Source organism: Microtus oregoni, unplaced genomic scaffold, assembly GCF_018167655.1.
Source record: "Microtus oregoni isolate MIOR12 unplaced genomic scaffold, Mior012 000011F_ref0000422, whole genome shotgun sequence".
Lineage (NCBI taxonomy): Eukaryota > Metazoa > Chordata > Mammalia > Rodentia > Cricetidae > Microtus > Microtus oregoni.
In genome coordinates, this window is record NW_024543070.1 from 15,562,849 (window position 1) to 15,585,481 (window position 22,633).

At 45.0% G+C, this 22,633-nt stretch overlaps 1 long non-coding RNA gene across 1 annotated transcript in view; it reads right to left on the minus strand.

Moving 5' to 3' along the window:
- Positions 1-6,571: 6,571 nt before the first annotated feature.
- The window catches only part of LOC121453136, a 99,558-nt gene continuing 83,496 nt past the window's right edge, over positions 6,572-22,633 (minus strand). Inside the window, exon 4 of the long non-coding RNA XR_005974974.1 lies at positions 6,572-6,646. This is a non-coding gene — a long non-coding RNA (uncharacterized LOC121453136). The remainder of the gene's footprint in view (positions 6,647-22,633) is intronic.

Genomic DNA, 22,633 nt, shown 5'->3' on the forward strand with positions numbered 1-22,633 from the left:
CATCCCAACCCCCAGCTGTGGGAACCAAAACCTCTGCAGCTGACACTGAGCCTGTGTTCTTTTCTTGCAGAGACCAAGCCTATGACACAGATAACAAGCTCCAACGTCCTCACCCATTTTACATGGTTCATTGGTACGAACTAGAATCCAGACATATGACCTGCTTCGTCTGTTCAGTCACTGTGCCTAGAAAGGCCACAGGTATCGGGGAAGGCAGCAAGGAAACTGGGGAAGAAACACATAAAAATGATTCATCCTCCCAGCTTCCCAATAAACATAGAATGACCACTTTATATAATCATAAATTCTTTCCAAACAGCATACTTACCTGTTTGTAAATGCATGGAATGAAAACCTAGAAAGGTACACACTGAGCAGACAGCAAGGGTCATCTCCGGAGTAGACTGGGAAAGAGGAGGGGGGAAGATACAGGATGTTGATAAAGAGAGACTTTCGCTGACGTCAACTATTTAATGTGTTTGTCTATACAAGGAAAACCACGCAGTCTTGTATTCATCTGCTGAACAAAGAAGGGAACAGAAGCAGTATGAGGGACGTGGGGGGCCCGACTTTCCTGTGTCGTATGGCATCTCTTCTCTATCCCTTTCTCTAGGGCAGGAGAATGGAGAGTTTGGAGGTTCTGAGTGTTTGCCCACAAATGTTATCTCTCTAGAAGTTGGTGCTATGCTCATCACAGTAAGCGTGGCTTAGATACATATGTCCTGGTTAGTTTTGTTTGTTTTGGGTTTTGGGGGGTGGTCAACTTGACACAAACTAGAGTCACTTGAGAAGGGAGCTCCTCGACTGAGAAAACACCCCCACCAGATTAGCTTGTGGTGCATTTTTCTTAAATTATCGATTGATATGGGAGAGCCCAGCGCACTGTGGGCAGAGACCCCTAACTGTGTAAGAAAGCATAGAGACACAGCCAGTAAGCAGCATCCCTCCATGGCCTCTGCCTCGGTTCCTGCCTTGAGTTCCTTTTGCCCCTTTAGTCACGATGCTTTGCCATGGCAACAGAAACCTGACTATGACAGTGTGCGGGTGTTCATGACTAAAGGATCTGGGGGAGGGGCAGAGCTCATAAAGAAGGTTCTGTGAGAGCCTGGCCAAGAAAGAGGGAAACTTCAGGAATCTAGTGTCTCTGGATAAGTGGGAACGTGGTACAAAGCAGGAAAGGAAGTCTGTATGGTTTCAAAGTTTAGATGGCTCGTGGGACTCTTGATGGAACCTGGAAAGGATGCTGGAAGCAGAAACCAAGGTTCAGGACTTAAGAGGGAGATCATAACCCCTAGAGTGCATGTCTCTGTTCCTTCTGACCAACCAAGGCTCATGCAATCCCCTCAGAGACTCTGCCCTCCTACACTTAGACAGGGGTGTCTAAGGGGTGACTATGTCCCAGTGCCACACTGGGCCTCAGCAGAACATGAAGGCTGAGAGCACAGATTCTGGCTTCAGCTCAAATGCTGGTCCCATCACTTGGTAAGAGTTAAACAAAACCCACATGAATAGGAGGTAACCAGGTACAATCAAGTGACCTCACCCACACAGAAGGTATCACTCTAACTTCTAGAAACAATATGCTTCCACGAACACTAGAGTTGATCTTGAGGTCCCAGACTACACAACAGAGACGGAAGGGAGCAGGCAGTCATTGTCTACCATACCCACCCCACCCCCAGGTCGGCAATCAGGCCCTAATTGCCATGCTGTTGGAAAAAGGTTTTATAGATTTCATTAAAGGCCCTAATTAGGTGACTTTAACCAAAGAAGTTATCCTCAGTGGGATCAACTCAAGTAGGCAGAGGGACTGAGCTCTTCCAAGGAAGGAAGGAAGGAAGGAAGGAAGGAAGGAAGGAAAAGAAAGGAAAGAAAAGAAGACAGGAAGGCAGGAAGGAAGACAGGAAGGCAGGAAGGCTAGCAGATGAACCCACAGACAGACCGACAGACTCCATCAGGCAGTGGGTTCCCTGTGGCTTTTCCCTTCCTTTCCCAAACATCCTCTTTCAGGCAGCTGTACATAGCCACAGCCACGCATCACGATCTTTTCTCTGTATATTCCAACCACTTCCCATCCAACTGCGCAGCCACCTAAGCCTCTGTATAAGACAGTTCTCAGATATACAGTCTCCCACGGTTTTGCCTCTCTAGCTGAGTCCTAACCGAGGCTGTTTCTCACAGATGTTGACTTGGGAGCAAAATAAAGCTACTTCCTCTTTTCCACATTCAATGTTGCAAAGTATCCAAGAGCTGGCACAAACAAAATCGGGTTGTCTCAATAGTTCTGACCTACAAAGTCACTGTGGACCTCAAATTAGTGACTCCAGCAATGCCGCTTCTGGGAGAAACTGCATTCATGCATGCATGCATGTAAGTGCTAGCCAAGTGCTCTACCACTGGCCTATATCCCCAGTGCCACTTCCGGAAGAAATATGAGTTAGGTCCTGTTAACTCCTGGGTGAAATAGGCCTCTAGAATGGTGGACAGGTCCTGCCTCATAAGGTAGGAGTGATATTCTCCTGCTGGGTAGCCATAAAAGTCACAAATATTCCTGGTGATGGAATCAGAACGATTGGAAGAAGGACTGGTAATGACGGCCCCCACTCAAGAAGCATTTACAGTGTGTTGGGCACAATTACAAATACTCTGACATCAAACATACGACACGGCTGGAGAAAAAACGTCCAAGGGAAATGACATTCTCCTAGGGTGCCAACAGCCTCAGTCTGCCCAAGATTGATGAGTGTCCCAGTCAACACAACAATGTTCAGTGTTAAACTCAGGAAATCTTTGGGAAACCAGAGCAGCTGGCCCGTTGGCTTAGGCTGGCCACACCAACGTGGGCCCAAAACCTCGCTGGTCCATCTGGGAAGAGTGGCAATGTCTTTGAATCTTAGTTTCCCCATTAATAAAAAGGGTTTAACCAGCAGTACCTACCACCTAAGAGCGTGGTGTGAGATCAGAGGGAGAAAGTCCTTGACACATCCCAGAGGTGTATCAAGAGATTAGAAAAGGTCAGAAATCATCCATCCCAGAAAACTCAAGTTCTCCCAATCGTAGCATCTCGGTGCTACAAAGTATTCAGTACATGTCCATCCTGGTGGCTGCAGCTGCGGGGAGGCAGAAGGAAGCCACAAAACAAAGGGTTCATTAAACTGGGCTAGACACGAGAGGTAGAGAGAGGTGGACTGGGAGTCTGAGGCCAGCCTCAGCTAGATGATGAGTTTAAGGCCAGCCTGGGCCACGGAGCAGTCTGTCTCAAACAACAACAGAAGTTCCATCAGTCTTCAGCCATAAGAAAACCAACACAAAATGTATAAAACAACATTTTTTTTCAGATATTAGGCAAGTTTTTTGACAAAGCAAGCACAAGACAGGGATTCCCTGAGAAAGGAGGAAAACAAAAATTAAGTAGCACCCTGTCCAGAAAGGGGTCCAGGGCCACTGCAGGGAGGAGGGAGTAGGCAGGTCAATGGAGGAGCTTGCTCGGGGAAGCAATGGTTCCTACTCCACCCAACCAGACTAGAATGGCCTCCGAACACAGACAGTCTCGGGTACTGTCTCTCCACGCAGATCTTTCCCTGCTGAGCCCAAATTAACTCTGGCAAAATATTAGCAAACTTCTCCTTTAATACCAAGTATTTCCGGCTGTGGGTTACAGGGTCACTGCTGCAATGCCCAGAGCTCTGTTGCCAGAGCATTAAAGCGGCTACAAACAAGATGTCAACAGATAGCCGTAGTGTGTCCCAATAAAACTTTATTTCCCAACGCAGGTCGCTGGACTGTGGGGCATAGTGCAGTAACCTCTGGTTTAGATAAACACTACTCTAGACTTACCCTAACCGTGCTGAAAAGCAGGCTCACAGGGATCACACTAGTTCCAAGGAACTCGCTGCGTCCCAGACCAACAAAGTTCAAACAACAACTACGGAGATGCAAAAGTCCAGCATGCTCCAATACAGAACTCACAACATCCAAAGCCAGAGCTGTCAGCTCTGCAAAGAAGTGGAAGAACATAGCCCATAGTGAGAGAGAAGGCCGTCGAAGGGAGCAGACCCAGAAAGGCAGAGGCCAAGTAGAGAGTCGAAGTTTCATCATGATGAGATGTTTGATGGGGCTGGAAGGTCAATGAATAGCCGACAGACAAGCACACAGACACCAAGCGCACTTAAGATGAAGAGCTCCACAAAGATAAAGAGAAAGCAAGGCAGGGACAGAACAGGAAGTGGGAAAGGTCACATCTGCAAAGAAAAACAAAACAAACTGGGTAAGCCTCAGAGCCGGTTAGAGAAAACGGGTTGATGGGTTTAAAATCACAGTAGTGGAGCTACCAAGACGGCTGAGCGGGTAAAGGCACCTGCTGCCAAGTCCAGTGACCCAAGTTCAATCCTCCGGACACACACAATAAAAAGAGAGAACTGACTCTCCTGCAGGTTGTCTTATAAACACACACACACAGAGATAAACACATACACACACATATACAGATGCACAGATACACACACACTTTTTTTTGCACTTAATACTTTAGCTATGAAGTGAGCTCATTAGTCAGAGGTGAAATAGTGAGCAGGCCTACCTTCAAATTTCTGACCTCACTTCCCTCAATGATGGACTAGGAAAATGAAATAAATCCTTTTTTCCCTAAGCTGGGTTCGGTCATGAAATGAAACTAGGACACCATTAAAATATATTTTAAAATATCAAGCTATGACCATTAGGGAAAAAAAAGCAAATGGGCTTTTTGTTTTTGTTTTGGTGTGGTAGCACATGCCTTTAACCGCAACACTCAGGAGGCAGAGGCAGGCGGATCTCTGTGAGTTCGAGACCAGCCTGGTCTACAAGAGCTAGTTCCAGGACAGGCTCCAAAGCTACAGAGAAACCCTGTCTCAAAAAAACAAACGAACAAAAAACCAAATAAATAAATAATACAATTTCTAAGAATCATTTTTATTTTCTGTATGTGGGTCTTTTTCATGCACCACGTGCATGTCCAGTACCCACAGAATTCAGAAAATGAAGCTGAATCTTCTGCAACTAAAATTACAGACAGGTGTGAGCTGCCATGTGGTTACTTGGGGGAAAAAATCTAGTCCTCTACAAAAAGCACTCTTAACTCCTAAACCAACCAAAGTAATAGATCTTTTTCATAGGAGGATGAGGAGCAGCAACAGCTGGGCATGGTGACTCTGTCTGGAATCCCACTGCCTGGGACACAGATGCAGAAGGATCACCATTAATGTGATGTCAGCCTAGTCTACAAGTTCAGACCAGATAAGAACTGTGTGGTGAAACCCTACCCCAAAAACTAACTAAGTGGCTGGCAAGATGTCTCAGTGTATACAAGCACTGCTGTACCCACCCACAAAATGTACTGGTGTTCAAGATCCCTGCCTGGGATCATACGTGCATCTATAATCCCAGCATGCCTACAGTGAGATAGGAGGGAGACAGAATTAGCTAGACACTCAAGGGGAAGCTAGCCTGGAGCACCGAGTCCAGAAAAGCTGACCTCTGACCTCCACAGGTACTCTGTGACAGACACGTGAGTAGATGTGCCTGTACGCATACACACACACACACACACACACACACACACACACACACAGAGAGAGAGAGAGAGAGAGAGAGAGAGAGAGAGAGAGAGAGAGAGACTTCAGAGTTCTACTACTGAATATACTCTCCACTTTGAGGTGGGATTTCTTTTTTTTATATATATATATTTTAATTTATTTATTTATTAAGGATTTCTGCCTCCTCCCAGCAACCGCCTCCCATTTCCCTCCCCCTCCCCCGATCAAGTCCCTCTCCCTCATCAGCTTGAAGAGCAATCAGAGTTCCCTGACCTGTGGGAAGTCCAAGGACCGCCCACCTCCATTCGGGTTAATAAGGTGAGCATCCAAACTGCCTAGGCTCCCCCAAAGCCAGCACGTGCAGTAGGATCAAAAACCCATTGCCATTGTTCTTGAGTTCTCAGTAGTCCTCATTGTCCGCTATGTTCAGCAAGTCCGGTTTTATCCCATGCTTTTTCAGACCAGGCCAGCTGGCCTTGGTGAATTCCCGATAGAACATCCCCATTGTCTCAGTGTGTGGGTGCACCCCTCGCGGTCCTGAGTTCCTTGCTCATGCTCCCTCTCCTTCTGCTCCTGATTTGGACCTTGAGATTTCTGTCCGGTGCTCCAATGTGGGTCTCTGTCTCTGTCTCCTTTCATCGCCTGATGAAGGTTAATATTCAGGAGGATGCCTATATGTTTTTCTTTGGGTTCACCTTCTTATTTAGCTTCTCTAGGATGGCGAATTATAAGCTCAATGTCCTTTATTTATGGCTAGAAACCAAATATGAGTGAGTACATCCCATGTTCCTCTTTTTGGGTCTGGCTTACCTCACTCAGGATAGTGTTTTCTATTTCCATCCATTTGTACGCAAAATTCAAGAAGTCCTTGTTTTTTACTGCTGAGTAATACTCTAATATGTATATATTCCATACTTTCTTCATCCATTCTTCCATTGAAGGGCATCTAGGTTGTTTCTAGGTTCTGGCTATTACAAACAATGCTGCTATGAACATAGTTGAGCATATACTTTTGTTGTACGATAGGACCTCTCTTGGGTATATTCTGAGGTGGGATTTCTCCGCTTGAATAGCTAAACAACAAACAAATAAACAAACAAACAAACCTTCTGAAAATTCTAAGTGTTGACAAGGATTTGGAGCAAGTAAAACACTGAAGACAAGGACACAAATAGTGACAAGGACTAACAATACAGATTGGCATCTTCTCTGCTCATTAGTTGTTTAGTTTTTCTTGAGACATCCTCACATAGTCCAGGCTAGTCTTAAACTCCATATCCTGACCCCACTTCCCAAGTGCTGAGATTCTATGCATATAAAACATCACACTGGCCTACTGACAACTTACCTGCGACCCAGGAATCCCGCTCCAGGGCATTTACCGGTAAGAAAGAAAACGTCTCTCTAGAGAGCCTCGGGTGTCAATGCTCTCAGCGTCTTCCTACCACTGAGAACTACTTACTTGTTTCTCAGTGGACAAGTTCATATTATAGTACATTCACACAATGGATTCACACAACACACAAAACACCACATTCAGTGAACTACACACACAGCAACACAGACGAACACCAAGAAGTATCAAGGGAACAAATCCAGCCCCAAAGCAGCAGACGGGGAGAAATGACAATTAAGATAGGGGCAGAAATCAATAAAACAGAAACAAACAACAGACCAGGCAACAGTGATGGCACTGGCCTTTAATCCCAGCACTCGGGAGGCAGAGGCTGGTGAATCTCTGTGAGTTTGAGGCCAGCCTGGTCTACAAAGTGAGTTCCAGGAAAGACAGGGCTACAGAGATAAACCTTGTCTCAAAAAAACAAAAACAAACAGACAAAAATGATTGTAATGCCTTAAGTATCTCAATAACGCTGACCCCACAAAAGTATATACTGGGGCTGAAGAGATGGAGAGATGGCTCAGCAGTCAAGAGCGCACAGCTCTTGCAGAGGACCCATGTGTGGCTCCCAGCACCCACATCAGGGAGCTCACAAGGTCCTGTCTAGGGATCTGACACCTCAGCACGGGGATAGAGCATCTTTACATGGGTGTGGGGGATATGCACTAAGGTCCTCAGGCTTATGTGGTAAGCACTTCACTGACTAAGCCATCTCTCTAGCCCGTTTTTCCCTTCCAAGACAGGATGTCTGTTTTTGTTGTATATTTTTGCATTTGCATGAGTGTGTGATATGTCTGTATGTTTGTGTGTATTTATATGTAGGTGTGTAGGTGCTCGTGTGTGCTTGTGCAGAGGCCTCATCTTGAGACTAGGTATATTCTTCAAATCTCTACCTCTGCAGGCATCTGCTCTCACATACCTATATCCATAACATATACATTATTCTTAAAAACAAAATAAAATAGACTGAAGTAATCAGTGAGGTCAAAGAAGACTGCAGGAGACTCCCTTAGGGAAAAACATTCCAACTTCTAAATTTAACCCATCTCCTAAGCATTTATTTTGGTTTACTTTTCCTAGTATGCATAATATGCTCATACATTAGCATACATATATAATTTATAAGAAAGTATTTAGACATTGAGATCTGTAGTCGGTTTTGTTTGTTTGTTTGTTTGTCTGTTTTGTTTTTCCTGCTGATAGAGACCCATTTAAAGCCCTTGGAGACTTCAGATTCCCCGTGGTTGGGCTTCGGCATGGTAGAAACAGAAGCCGAATGGTTAACAGTTCCTAAGATATGGCTAACAAGTCTGCTCCTTCAAGATGGAGAGGGAGGAAGAGCTTCAAGCCTGGGAAGAACCAAAGGAAGATAATTTTGGTTTTAAGATGAGTCATTTTAGTAAAGGCTAAAAAGAAAAGAATCAAAAACAAGAGTTGGGAGAAAATAAATAATGGGTTTGCAGCAGAAGATGGTCTGGGAGTCGCAATGAAGAGCTAAGCCGGAGACAGAGTTACGAAACTGGCAATGAGATGCGCATGTGGACACATCCAACATGTGTGGACACATCCAACAGAATTTGATGTGGCGTGTCCTCCTCTACCACTCTTCGCCCTCCATTTTAAGACAAGTCTCTCATGGAACCTGGAGCACAGTGGTTCAGCTAGGCTGGCTGGCCAGCAAGCCAAGAGGATCCACCTGTCTCTGCTCCCTCAGCACTGGGGTGACAGGCATAATCTAGCAGCTCTGCTCCTGCGTGGGTGGCACTCAGGTCTCTATGCCTCTGTGTGTGTATGCGTTCATACGTGCGTTGTAGGTGCATTTGTGTGCTTGCCCATGTGGAGGCTTAAAGTTGGCATCAGGTGTCTTCCTCAAATCACTCTCCACATCTGTGGGCATCTGGTCTCACACTCACATCCCCTTATGCACACACGCATGCACACACGTGTGCACGCACACACACGCAGACACAAACATAGATTTTTTTAAAAAAAATAAAGCGTATCAAAGTCAGCAATGCCTCTGCCTCCTCTGTAATAACCAGTGGGCCACACACCTACAAGCCTCCACATGCGTTCTAATCTGAATCTTTGGTCTCATACAAATGTAGCAGATGCTTTACCCACGGATCATCTCCCTGGCCCCAAGACTGGGTTTTGTTTTGCAGCTGATCTAAAATTCACAATCCTCTTGCCTCAACCTTCAGAGTGTTAGGCATGCGCCATCACACCCGGTCATTAGAACATGAAAGATGAGAGGGGATGGCAGCTTAGACATAGTCTTCGTCTTCGGACAGGTCTGGCAAATCGCATTTGGAATGATTTGACTCTTCCACATCAAGGAGAAAGTAGCTAAGACTCTAGCATCTGTTGTCTTTGTGGCACGAGGACCCACATCACAGTCATCTGACCTGATCTCAGGTGCCCAGCAACAGTTAGCATGGAAGGAAATGCTCCAGCATCAAAAACCAAGCAAGGGGAAAGTGGTGGGGGACACGGAAACAAGAAAAGTGGTATCGGGCTCCTTGGTAACTCAGTGTAGACCAAGACTTCCATATTGTCTCTGGGGCTAATTTTGGCCCTAGTGGTCAGCACTAGCCTGGGTGTGGTGGCTGTGCGGGCAGGACCACCAGGGAGTACGGAAGTGAAGCTGGTGAATCAGGTTGAGATCTGACTCACCCAGGCCTTGAGAACGGGGACTCTGGGTCTGGTGGCCTCCTCTCTGAGCAGCACCAAGGCCTTCAGGGACATCATTAGTGGTTGTGAATGCTTGCCCAGCACCCTCACAGGATGGCTGCCAGGCCTGCCCACACGCCAGTTAGGTAATTATGTCCGACTTACCTCCTGCAGATTGAGGGAGCTAACAGGGACTTCTGGACTTAATCTCCTCTGAGCAAGGCAACAGCAAGGCCTTCAGGACCTACTTCCTCCTCAACAGTTTAGATTTTTCCCCTCTTTGCTTCTTGGTGCAGGAGAACCAGGCAGGATTGAGAAGAGGCCGGCTGGAGACCACTTTCTCACGTAGCTCCCCAATCTAAAGTGTCTTCTTCCGGAGAAATGAAGGCAGCCTCTCTAGTGAGTGCAGGCACCTCTGTGCTTTCTCCCTAATTGGTAGCAACCCTACCTCTGATTCAGAGGCTGTCAATTCCCCCCAGCTCTGGGGAGGGCACATCAGGTTTGCACCCCAATAGCTCAGGTAAAATGCTGTTTCAACAATGGAGTGCCCTGTGACCTAAGGAGTAAAGACCCAGTTTGGAGAGCTCTATGAAACCAGAGAAAGACACGTCCCATCTCTGCTCATGTCACTGAGAGCACAGAATACAGGCCTGAAGCACAGAATAACATATTTTTCCTCTAAAGATGAAATTAAATGACCCATATGCGAAGAATTGCCATGCGTTCTAAGGAACAACACTGCATCTAATTTCCCCATCAACCCTGTAAGTTATAAGTTCTCTTATGTGAAGCGAGATAAGATATTTCAAAGGTCGATAGTACTAGCCATGCTGCCTGGCTAGTAGCATTTAGGCCTTCTAGTTTCTTCGCTCATAAAATGGAGCTAAAGGAAGGCTCGCTCTCATACATTATCTAGCAGGTTAGTGAGCTGAACATGGAGAGAACGGAGAAGAACATAAATTTTAGCTATATCAATTCTTATCATTTCCAGTTAAAGAAAAAAACTGGGGATGAGAGTAAGTGGAAGGGCATATAATTAATATTTTGTAAAATCCTGGGTTCAATTCCCAAAACAACAAAATTAATTCACAAGGAAACCAAGCCTCGTCTGTGGTGCTACAGCTGATGAGTGTGGACATAGAGCTTAGACCCGTGGCTGTTTCTAGCTCCAGGAACTTGTTCTTCACCATCAAACACACCCTCTTCTATACTCGCCACTTTAGGGGACACTATTTGAAAAGGAAAAAGCTGGGGGGAAAAATAGCCACGCTGGGAGAAAATAGGACCATCCTAAAGAATTGTGTGCACACCTCTTATGCTGAAACCAGCCAAGCAAAAGCCAAATCTACAGTTGGTTTTCCATATTTAATCAAGAGAAATCCCTCCCATATCAACCCGGCTTGAACCAGAGTGAATCTCTTGTGATTAAAATCCTCTGCAGACTTGGGCAGTGTAGGAACTCAACTCTCATCCCCCCAAAATGCCCTTAACTCCTGGGCCTGACTAAGCCAAGAAAGACAGTCAGGAGAGAATAGATTCCAGGATTCTGCAAATAAAGCTTTTTCTCAGACCACATGTTCACTTCCCTCAAGCACCTTCTACATGCCAGACACTGTGTTGACACACTTCTGGGTGGGTTGGGCACAAGCCGCATAAGAATATCGGTAGGGTTTCTCCTGGGATACCAATTATAGCCACCTGCAGCCAGGAGCAGAAACCCAGTTCTCCAGCTCATCAGAACAGAAGTTTCTGGCAACTTGTGATCTGGGCCAGGTCTTTCCCCAACTCTGCATATTCATTGCTGCAGCTGGACGCTAGCTTGTCTTCAAATGGAAGAGGTAATGGGGAATTTCTGCACAGATTAAATTATTCATGTTCATCGAACTACATAAGCGGCATTCAATCTCTATCTCTGGACACAGCCTTTGCCCAGATCAAAGTATTCGATCGAGGTCCAAACAGGAAACGCAGATATAAAATGGGTGACTTAATATACCCAGACGAAGGCCTAGGCCAGCAAGGTGGCTTGCTCCATTTTCTCATCTAATCTACTCATAGAGAGCCTGTGTGTGTGCACACACGTGCGTGCATTTGTGCGTGTGTGTGTGTGTGTGTGTGTGTGTACGTGTATGTGTGTTGGGGTATTTGGGTTTTTTTTTTTTACATCACAAGTATTGTAGAAAATATACAGTGAAAACCCCAATGATTCCTCTGAGAATTCACTGCCCTCCCTCATCCCCTTTGATTCCCTTGCCTACTCTCCACAGCCTTTGAACTTCTGAAAAGACACTTTGAAGGCATGACAGAAAGCCGTTTTTCATTCATGCCCCTCTTTGATGATCTTGCTATTCATCGGAACCGTGGAGTCCACAGGATGTCGGTGGCGAGAGCTGAAAGTCAATACTGGCAAGGAAAGGCCCAGTGAGACAGCATGAGCCATTCTGGTCAACGGAACGGAAGACTAGAGGAGGATGGAGCAAGACGAGGGATGCAAGCAGAGTTTCTGGCCACTCTTGCATGTCTCATCTTCTTCAGAGTGGCCATTCATGAGACCAGGAGCAGTGCACAGCCTGAAGGGGCTTTGATGAGACACTTCCCCCTGCTCTGACCTCCAACCCTGGAGCTCTTTGTCTAGCCTCAGATTTCTGCCATGCCCACCTCCTGCTTGGGGAGAACGCATTAGGGGTTTGGATGTTTCCACCTTTCTCTAGGTTTCCAGTGAATGATTCATTCAGTTCTGGGTTAACATGATCCTTAGGAGGGGCAGGGGACTGTGTGCTGAGGAGGGAGGGAAGGAGGCAGACACTGAATAAATTACTGGAAGCAAAGGCTTTTATAGAGGACACTCAGGAAGCCTAAGGCCTTCAAAGCAGCAACACTGGTCCCAGACCTAGGGTTAGGGGTGCAGAAGCCAACGGAGCTGTGCAAACCCAGAGGGAAAATGCATCACTTTTTCTGAGATGCTGTGGGACTAGGGATGCTGAGATGAAGTTATGAGCACTGGGGATGGAAACACCTTCATGCAACCACAAATATTAGCTGCAACAGATTCTACTACTCCAGGGATTTTTTTTTAATGTCAGCAGGTAAAAGAACTCATCTGCTCACAGATATTTCCTGAGCCCTTGTCCTAAGCCCCGGGACGGTATTAGGGAGTAACAGATGAAGTATCTGCCTTTGCCAAGAGTTAAGTTAAATGTAGAGCTTTACTCGCTATGTGTAACTATAAACTGCGGCATATGTCTTGAAGGATATTATGAATCCAAGCACAACAGCATTTGCATATGGACAGCAAGGAAATGCAGGTAAAAAGGGGGACATTTAAGCTCAGACCTGAAATGGGGAAGGAGCTAAAAGGCACAGCAGGAATAGCATAATATAAACTGGGGGCTGGGGGCGAGGGTAGACAGCATGTTATGCAAAAGAAACAGGACAGAAAACAGTATAGTTAAAGTGACACAGACTGAAGGCAACAGTGTAAGCAGAGGGCCCATCAGACACAGACTCAAACAATATGTACTGAGCCCCCACGACACCCAGATACAGTTCTGCGAACACAGCAGTGAACTTGGCACACAAGGTCCCTGGCCTCCTGGAGTTTATGCTCCAGGTTCCCTAGTCGGGAACCAGATATCAGCAGAGCCACTGATAGCTCAAATTAAAAAGATTCAGTGAGGGCAGGGACGGTCCCACTTCACACACTCATTGGGAAGTCCATAGTACAAGCCTCCAGACTCAAAAAGGACAACACCGCTATTCCTTAACTTCCCAGATACATGCTAGACAGATACCACCCATGGGAATACAGCAGATGACAGGTTAGCCCGAGTCGGACTAAGAGATCCACCCCCAATGATCGGAATCTGGCCTCCCCAGGGCAAGGTCTGGAAGTGTGCAGTGGCCCCTCTATGGGCCAATGGAAGCTCTGAAAATCGCTTTAGCAGACAGTTTGAGGCATGGGGTTTTTAAGTCCAACAATCTGGCTTTCTTCTCCCAGTCTCGCTACTCATTGCCTGGGCCCAGCACCCAATCTTTCTGCTCCCCGGCTCCTTTGACCTGTAAGTTCAAGGTGTCTAGAACTTCACTCCAGAGAAGCTGTGCGGATTAGAAGGTTGAGGGCGTAGGGGATGCCTGGTGTGGTGAGGGTACCCTGAGAACGCTAACTTAGCATCTGCTACCGTGGCTGATATAGTCTATCCCGACTGGAGGCGCCTACTTTAATGTAATTTTCATAAATCACACAATTACAAGTTGGACAATTGAGCACCATTCGCAACCCTCTCCCCTTTCTTCATCCACTGCCAGGGAAGCCAAGGCATAGCTCAGCATCCACCCGGCATAACCCCAGCACTTCAAAGTCACGAATGCTCATTTCTGAGAACAGTGTAGCAACCACAGGAAGCATGCTGCAGCAGGGAACAACTGGCTGTATGAGTCCCACAGGACTCGCTCGGAAATATCTTCCATTCAGAAAGACTTTGTGAATTTTCCATTGCAAATATTTAATATCGAATTGGGTTCTCTCTTCCGCCTCTGCTCAAAATAATTTTAATATTAGCCGAAGCCAGGGAAAATTAGGAAAATAAATCTGAAAGTTTTTCTCCCCTCACCCCCATCTCCTCCTCTCTCCCCATCCATAACATATCACAGTGCCCAAATTCAATGATGTGAAATCAAGCACGTGGAAAAGTCACAGGCTGGCCGTACTGTTTCCACCTGAGGGTTCTAGGCTACTCCGAGAGTCCTTACGCTTCAGTTTCTTGCTCCCTAAGATGAGAAGATGAAACTGGGCAATGGTGAAGCACACCTTAAATCCCAGCACTCGGGAGGAAGAGGTAGGTGGCTCTCCATGAGCTCGAGGTCAGCCTAATGTGAGCATCAGAAGGCCAAGAAGAAATACATTCTCAGTCAGGGCTGGAGTGAGCAGGCTTTGCGTCTTCCCTCAAAGCAAAGATGGAAGGAAAGATGTATGTAAACTTGAATCTACCAGAGACCAAACTGAACTGCATTTAAATGACATGTTCTTTTTTGTATTTGTTTGTTTATTTGGGGGGGGGGGAGTGTATGCACAGGCCAAAGGACAACTTGCAAAAATTGGTTCTCTCCTTCTACTTGGTCAGACCCTGGGATCGAACTCCGGTCTTCTGACTTGGCGGCAAGCACCTTTACCCACTCAGCCATCTCACTAGCCTTTTGAATAGCACTTAAAACTGCTTCCCTTAGTTCTTGGGACTCTGATCCCCACATCAGAGTCAACAACAGATCACAATCCTAAACTTAACTCGTACATTCAATAACCTCTCTAGAGTGTGCACTCTTCCCTTTTCCCTCTACGCATGGAGGAAGGGGAAGTCTCAGGACTCCTGCAGCTTTCAGCCAGGGAGGAAGATTAAACCATAATGTCACAAATAGCAGTGATTCGGGAAAGGAAATAGAGGGGGCGGGGAGAAAACAAGGGGCTGAGACATGCCTCAGAAGTAGGGGTGAGTGTGTGCATGTGTGTATGTATTGTGTGTGTATGTCTGTTGTGTGTGTATGTGTCGTGTGTGTATGTGTGTTGTGTGTGTATGTGGTGTGTGTGTATGTGTCGTATGTGTATGTCTGTTGTGTGTGTATGTGTTGTGTGTGTATGTGTGTGTGTGTGTATGTGTTCCTCTCCCTCTGTCACACACCTACAGGTTCTTTACTCAGAAAAAATTAGACCTAGTGCCAAAAGGTGACTAAGAGTCTTCCCATCTATGCAGTCTCTGCTCTTCCCTGAACCCGTGTAGAAGCTGGCAGGATACAGACTCGGCGTACACTCCCAGTCGCTTCTCTTCACTACGCCCATGTGAAAGCTGGCAGGATACAGACTCCGCGTAGACTCTCACAGATGCCCCAGTGCACTACCAGAAACATATGGGTTTTGCTGGAACCACCACAGTCTAAAAACAATCATGGTAGCAATCACAGTTTCATGAACACACTCCATACCAGGCCCAGGGTAGGGGCCTCCTCTGTGCCCCTCTCATAATCTCTGCACCATGGAGATGAGGATGCTGTTAGCACATCTGAATTTTATTAATAGGAAAACTCAGCCCAGAGAGGGCAAGCCCCGCTCTGCCTGGCTCATAGCAGGTGGGGCAAAGCTATGTGGGTCAAAAACATCTCCCCACCACCACCACCACCACCAAATACACAGCTTCCCTGTGCTCTATGGGGACATAGTGTTTCCCCTCATTTACACTGGGATGCTAAACTTGTCATCTGAAGAAATGAAGACATTCAGATGACACACCTGCACCGGCCCAAGTACTGCTAAACTCAAGACAACTTTTGTTTGACCTAAGGCTACTTTTCTTAATGATTTATTTCTACTTTATGTGCATTGGTGTTTCTACAGACAGTTGTGAAATGCCGTGTGGCTGCTGGGAACTGAACCTGGGTCCTCTGGAAGACCAAGCAGTGTTCTTAACCATCTCTCTAGCACCAACACAAGGCAATTTTTAAACAAGGATTTGTTGCTGACATTTAAAAATTGAAAGAGTTTACAACTGAGAATATGGCCTAATGATAGAGCACTTGTCTAGCTTATACAAGACTCTAAGCTCAATCCTAGCACAAAAAATAAATAAAACAAGAGAGAAAGAATAACCATGAATTAACATATAAATCTAAACACCTGATTTCTTTTTAAAAGTATTACAGAAACCAGTGAGAGGGCTCAATGGATAAGGACACTGGCTCCCAACCAAGCCTGATGACCTCAGTTCAATCCCCAGGACCCACATGGTAGAAAGAGAAAACTGACTCCAGCAAGCTGTCCTCTGCCATGCCCCTGAAATAAATAAACAAAAGTTAAATATCGTAAATTACTGGGGCTGAGAATGTAGCTTGGTTGGTAGAGTGCTTGCCTAGCATGCACAAAGCCCCAGGTTCAATTCCAAGCACTACACAAAATTAAGAATGGTGGCACACTCTTCTAATCCTAGTACTCAAGACAGAAGTCTCATTCAGGTCATCCTCAGCTACATAGCTAGTTCAAGGCCAGCATGGGATATATGAACCATGTCTCACAAAAAGATGGGAGGGGGCACAGGGTGATTATCACCAGCTGTGATGACCTACAACTATATTCCCTGATATTCAAGGAAGCTAAGGAAGGAAGAGCCCAAGAGTTCAAAGTCTGCTGTGGGAAGTCCTTCTGTATATGTGTTGCTTTTATTGGTTAATAAATAAAGAAGCTGCTTTCGGCCAATGGCTTAACAGACTAGAGCTAGGTGGGAAAACTAAACTGAATGCTGGGAGAAAGAAGGAGGAGTAAAAGGGAAGACATATAGCTGTTGCCTGAGACAGACACACCAGAACCTTACTGGTAAGCCACAGCCACGTGGAGATATACAGATTAATAGAAATGGATGAACCAAAGATACAAGAGCTAGCTATCAATATGCTTAAGTGATTGGCCAAGCAGTAATTTTAAAAATATAGTTTTTATGTGATTATTTCAGGGCTGAGCAGCCGGAAACAAGTAGTCTTCCCTACTACACACTGGTGTACCAAAGAGGTCAACTATATCCATGTAAAACCTAAAAAAGCTTAAAAAGGAATTCTAGACACAAAGAACAGAGTTAAGCATGGCTTTTTGGTAGCAGCATTTTCTCGAGCGGGCTCTGGTAGATGATTCTTTTAAGAGAAGGCTTATTGACTCAGTGGTAGCAGCAAAAACTATAAGTCCTTTAAGAGGCTTCCTGGTTCCTCAGCACAAATGGCTCTGCCTCTTTTGGGAGGTCTAACTATGGAGCATTTAAATGGGGTCTGCAACTTGCTTAATGGCAACATAGACCTGCTGTGTGCCTAAATGAAGTAATGTACATGGCTCTCAGAGGCAACGAGCATGCCTCTGCCATGTTGGACTAGGCGAAACAAGCAGGCAGGGCTGAGTTGGCCCTAGCCACACCTGCCTAGCATTTTTTTAAAAAGGCACTTCTGGTCAGAAAATAATTACAGATACACAATAAAGAGATTCAGATAAACAAGACCTCTAAATGGGTCACAGTATTAGATTAAATATATAGGCTTGGTAGAGAGAAGAAAACGAATATAGAGAGTTATGCAAAGAAGTAAATCATTTAAAAAAAACAAAGTCTTTAAAGAGACAGAGTACAGACAGTCATAGATTAAAAGGAGTAAAGAAAAATAAGCTTCATAAAGATGGTATATACATAGAGAATGTGGATTATGTATATTATTGTATTTTCTTTCAATTTTTTTGACTGTGAAGGAGCTAAGTACAATGAGACATTTCACTGTATAGGCTGCTAAGCCTATATATGTGTGTGTGTGTGTGTGTGTGTGTTATCTATATTATTATAACATATATATTTTAACGGTATCTTGGCTACAAAATTTGGATCTAAGAATTTGTAGCTTTGGAAAAGATATTCTTCTTTTGTTTCCACAGAGGATAAGAACCAGAGGATTGCTTCCAGACTAATGTAGTTTAATGGACCAAGAAGACCACCCCAAAAGGTCACTGTGAACACCCCCAAAAAATTACTTCACCCAAAAAAAGCAAAAAGCAGTTTGGAGAAAACTATGCTCAAATTCCCAAATATTGTTTATAAATGTCTGTAAACGTTTATATTTAAAGGGGGATATGCAATAGAGATTTGCATTGGTATGGATCTTGGTTTATTGATACAAGTTTTAAAATCATTTTTGTTTTATAAATATATTTCTGCTCTTGATTAAGGTATTATGTTTGTGTAGCTCATTTAAAATATAATGTATAATTAAGAAATATAGGTTAATAGATAATCATCTATAATAGTCAAGCTTGTAATCATGTTAGTTATGCTTTCTAGATATATAGAAATATATTTCAGTTAGATAGGTATTCTTCAAATCTTTCAGAGACCTTCAGAATATGGCATCTAAAATGTTTTAAAAACTTAGGAACTTAGGTAATATTATATCCTTCTGGAGTCTTTGATGGAGTTGAAGAATAGATTGTTATAATTAGTTTTCCTTAATTATAAGAAAAGATAAAGTAGATATAAATATTCTAACTGTAATTCTTGCTTGATACCTGTCTTGGTATATGTAATCTTACTATGTTAAAATTAAAACCTTCTTTTTATTTAGACAGAAAAGAAGAGGTGATGTGAAAAGTCCTTCTGTATATGTGTTGTTTTTATTGGTTAATTAATAAAGAAACTGTTTTGGCCTGTGATAGGGCAGAATAAAGGTAGGCAGGAAAACTAAACTGAATGCTGGGAGAAAGAAGGTGGAGTCAGGGGGACACCACAGAGCTGCCAGAGGAGAGAAACACAAGTTGCTAGCCGGAACCTTGCCAGTAGGCCACAAACCTCATGGCAAAACATAAAATAATAGATATGGGTTAATTTAAGAATAAGAGTGAGATAGAAATATGGATAAGCTAATAGGCCAGGCAGTGTTGTAATTAATACTGCTTCTGTATGAATATTTTGGGTCAGGGCAGCGGGGAACAAACAAACAGCTTCCCCCTACAATCTGGACACCATAGAGAGACCTGGTCTAAAATCAGACATATATATGGGAAGGGTGAGAGGCGAGAAAGAGAGATTTGAGAGATGAGTCAACAGATAAACATACTTGCCACCAAGCCTGACCAGTCCAATCCCCAGATCTACATGGTGGAAGGAGAGAGCTGATGACTGAAACTTGCCTTTAATGTGTGCACATGTATGTGATGTGTCCACATTTAATGTGCACACACTGTCTTAGTTACAGTTCTATTAAAGTGAAGAGACTTCATGACCAAGGCAACTCTTATAAAAGAAATTACTTCATTGGGAGTTTGCTTACACTTTCAGAGGCTTTGTCTTTGGTCATGAGGGCAGGAAGCAGACAGGCATGGCGCTAGAGCAGTAGCTGAGAGCTTTCTATCCTGATCCACAGGTAGCCAGCAGAGAGAAAGACTAAGCCTGGCATAGGCTTTTGAAATATCAAAGCCCATATCACCCCCAGTGATACACTTCCTCCAAGAAGGTCACACCTCCTAATCCTTCCCAAACAGTTCCACTAACTGTGGAGCAAGCATTCAAACAAATGAGTCTATGGATACCATCCTCATTCAAACCACCACACACATACAATGAACAAATAAATGTAACTAAAAAAGAAAATCAAAACACATACAGATCCTCTGTTGCCATTGGTTGCAGATCATCACAAAGCCACAGTGCCTTGAGCTGAGACTCTGCCTCAGGAAAAAGGTAGAAGAGAAGGGCAAACGACCTGAGACTATCTTCTGACCTCCACATGTATGCTATGGCCCTCTTACACCCTTGCACACAAACATGCATACACATCACACACACACATAAAAATAAATACTTTAAAAATTAAAACTCATCACACTGATTTTATTGCCTGCTTGTATGTCCATTCCTGGGACATACCCTCTGTGAGAGCAGGAACTGGGTGGTCAAGGCTGAGCCTACTCCTAGCTCACAGAAGATGAGGCTACAACTGGCTTTGACCTTTGTTGAAATCGCTAGCTTAACCATTCTCAAGTCCATCCAATGCCCCTCCATACACTCCAGTACTCACTCTGTGGGTCTGTGCAAGAGCCCTCGGCCCCAAGACCCAAACCTTGGATGACTCCTGGGAGACAGGCAGCTCCGGGGGGGGGGGGGGGGGAATGTCTCCAGTGAAACTTTTCTTCTGCCTTGGGAGAAGTATCCTGTGCCACTGTTTTCCCATCTTGTGCTGGTATCGACCCTGGGCCCAGCTACCCACTAAAATAGTACTTGGTCTCACTGCCAAGAGAGGCACAACACACCCTCTATTAAACAGTAACAGAACACTCACTGGGAACCCCACCCAGCCTGCAGTTCAGGGCCAGCTTTAGAGTCTCATCAGGGTAGGACAAGAACAACAGGCAGGAGGAGGAGATTTCGGGGGCTGAAAAATCCTTTAGATTCAGGATTTGACTGTAGGGTTTGTTTTGTTTCCCGTTCAGTACTAGGGATTGAACCTGGGGCTTCATGCATGCTAGGTAAGGAGATTTTTTCCAATGCCCCAGCCCTTCCTAAAAAACAAGTATCTCTATTGGTATCCAGGATGGAAATGGCAATTTCATGCGGTGAGGGGAAAAAAATGTGGCTTTCTAGTCAGAAAATGAACTAGCTGAGGCATTTTAACTTCTGAGAGCCACCACGCCATCCTCCATGGACTGTGGCCTCTCATTATCCACAAAGGAGATTGCCCAATACCCTCAGTGGATACCTGAACCCACAGGTAAGCTTCAATTCATATACATACAATGGCGTCCCCCATCTTCCCACCTATAATAGTGCTTTATCTTTAAGCCAGGCAAAGTAACATATAAAGAAAAGCAGCAGAAGCAGAACTATAACCATGCCCTTCAATAAAAGTAACTAAAAGCGTAATTTGCTTATTTCTAGAATGGTCCATCTGTTACTTGTGAACTTGTAGAAGGAGCTGCGGGCAGGCCTGCTTTTCGTCCCACCCGGCTCCATGGTTAGCTTTATAGCCGAAATAACAACACGGAAATTGTATTCTTTTAAACACTGCCTGGCCCGTTATATCTAGCCTCTTCTTGGCTAACTCTCACATCTCGACTAACCCATTTCTAATAATCTGTGTAGCACCACGAGGCAGTAGCTTGCCAGGTAGGAGTCTAGCCTATGTCCATCTTGGGCTGGAGCTTCATTGCATCTGACCCACTTCCCTTCTTCCCAGCATTCTGTTCTGTCTACTCCACCCACCTAAGGGCTGGCCTATCAAATGAGCCAAGGAAGTTTCTTTATTAACCAATGAAATCAACACAAACAGATTGACAGATGACAATACTACATCATGAACTGAAGCTCAGAGTAGTTTTGTGAATATAGGAAAAGCCATGGGTAGAGGGAACACACGTTGTAACTTGAACCACTGGGCAAACCATAGTGATGCTACTTACACAAAATCTGGTTCTAACTTTAGGCATGAAGGGCTGTGGCACCGTAATGGGAAGTGGGGAGACCATGCCTACAGAATGAGGAGCAGGAAGGGTGGCCGGTCTTCTAAAGAACAGACTTGCCAAGGGACTGCAGACTTCACTGAACAGCTAGCACGCAGATACATGCTGGGGTGCTAAACACACCTAGTAGATGATATCAAGGTTGGTGGGGCAGGGTATAACCAGAGGAGGAACAGATGCTGGACATCTTTTGTTCGTCTATCACACATGGGTCCCAGATTTTCAAAACTCAAATTATTTATATGGTGATGATCTTCCCCTTGGTTTCCAGGGAACAGCAATGTGCTTGCTTGATTTCTGTGTCTGTAACCTAGAACTCAGCATCAGACTCCATTTTTTTTCTAGATTGATTTATTTTACATTACTTTGTGTATGCGTGTTTTGGTCACATGTATGTCTGTGCATCATGTGTTTACCTGGTGCCTGAGGAGGTCAGAAGAGGATGCTAGATTCCCTAGAACTGGAACTATAGATGGTTATGAGTCACCAGATGGGTGCTGGGAAATGAACCTGGGTCCTTTTCAAGAATGTCACCATGTCAGGTAGTCCTCGCCTTTCCTTCCTTCCTTCCTTCCTTCCTTCCTTCCTTCCTTCCTTCCTTCCATATGACAGCATCAGCATCATTGGGCACAGAGGATGCTCAGAGGGAGGCACACAGTTTCCTGACTCCCTCTCCATCACTGACCATCAACACCCTAAGGCTAGAGCCTTGGCTGTTGTGAGCACCTGGCAACAAAGTGCACAACAAACACTTAGGACCATGCAACACCGGTGAATGAAAAAGGACAGACTGACGCCAAGGAGGAAGTCAGCTGACGGCCTCTTATCCCTCGGAGACACGTACTCATTAAGAAAAGAGTTTCTGGCGGGAAAATCCGAGACTAATCTTCACAATTATAAACCCAAGCTTTTAACCAACTTAGAAAAAAGAATTCTAACCAGAGAGGCAGTCCTTGGAGGGGACCTTGGGGC